The following is a 1,363-nucleotide window of genomic DNA, read 5'->3' as shown; positions in this document are numbered from 1 at the left end:
CAGGTTTCTGCATTTTCCTCCCTATGCTTTGCATGCAGATCCCTCACTTTGTTTGTGATTTCCCAGTTCCAAGACCAATGTCTTCCCTCCCTCCGGAGCCATCGCAGCCGCTCCAGGTGCGTCACGGATCCGCGGGGCTGGAGCTCACCCGGACCAGGCACAGAGCTTCATGAGGGCCGTGTGTGTCTGGATCTGGCAACGCTGTGCAGGGGGAAAGCAAAGCCTCTGCAGCTTCAGGAATATGTGAGAACTTGGAAAACGGTGCCCTGTCATGTGCCCTTCTGCTGCTGAGCCGAGAGGACTCGGGCCAGAGCCCATCCCAGGGCAGAGGGGTCCTGCCAGCCCCACTGAGGCCCAGCAGAGCAGCAGCATGCCTGGGACCCTCCCTGCTGGGACTCTCCCACCCGTTAGGCAGTCGGGCCCTGTCCTGTGCTGTGGGCTGTGCAGGGCGAGGAGGGATGGGCTGAACAGCCTGGCCAGAGCTGCCCCCCGTGTAACTGCTCTCTCTCCTGCAGATGCTGAAGTTGGAGTCCCAGGTTCTCCTGGTCCCTGGTCTCTGGGACGTGGATGTGGTGGACGTGGTGGACATGGACGGTCATCCAGCACAGGGCAAGTCAAACCCCATGGTGGCATTGGGGGCAGCAGGTCAGGGGGTGGGGCTGGACCCCCGGGTGAGCTCAGGCAGAGGGGGTGGAGGAAACACCACAGGTCTAAATAATTGCGTTAAAAATTACTGAGACCTTGCAAAGGGACCGCTGGGGGATGTGTGGGAAGCACAAAGGGACAAGAGCCAGCTGTAAGCCCAGCTGTAGTGCTCAGGTGCTCTGCCCACCCCAGTCCCACCATGCAGACAGGTGAATGCAGAGGACACAAGGACACTGGGAGTTTATTTAGGCCAACATGTCTTTGGATGCACTTCAAAAAGGGCTGATCCTTGTTGATAGGGATAAATACCCAATTAGCAGCTGTAACAAGCAGTGGCTGAGGGAGGGCTACACCCACCCCTGCACACAGAGGCCTTTGTTGGGCCTTTTTACAGTGGAATGGGAAAATGTTCCGTAACTCCCCAGGGACTCATCTCCAGGCAGACCTATTTAGCCTAAAAACCTGGAACACCACTTCAAAAACTGCCAGTAGCAGCCAAGCAGCCAGGTGAGACTGAGGAAGGACCATCCCTGCTGCAGGGGAGGCATAGCTGGAGGAGTTTAAGGGGTTTGAACAGGGACTGGGAGTGATGGAGGAGGATCTCTTCTGGAAGTCCAGCAGCTCAGTTGGATTCAATGCAGCTGCAGCGCAGTCAGGCTTAAAATTTCAGGATGAAACTTTTACTTTTTAACACTTGTCATAAGCCTATTTCTGTTCT

This window comes from Corvus kubaryi, unplaced genomic scaffold, assembly GCF_017639235.1.
Source record: "Corvus kubaryi isolate FWS band 111438036 unplaced genomic scaffold, C.kubaryi_AGA036_p1.0 37284, whole genome shotgun sequence".
NCBI lineage: Eukaryota > Metazoa > Chordata > Aves > Passeriformes > Corvidae > Corvus > Corvus kubaryi.
Note: the sequence above shows the minus strand (reverse complement) of the source record.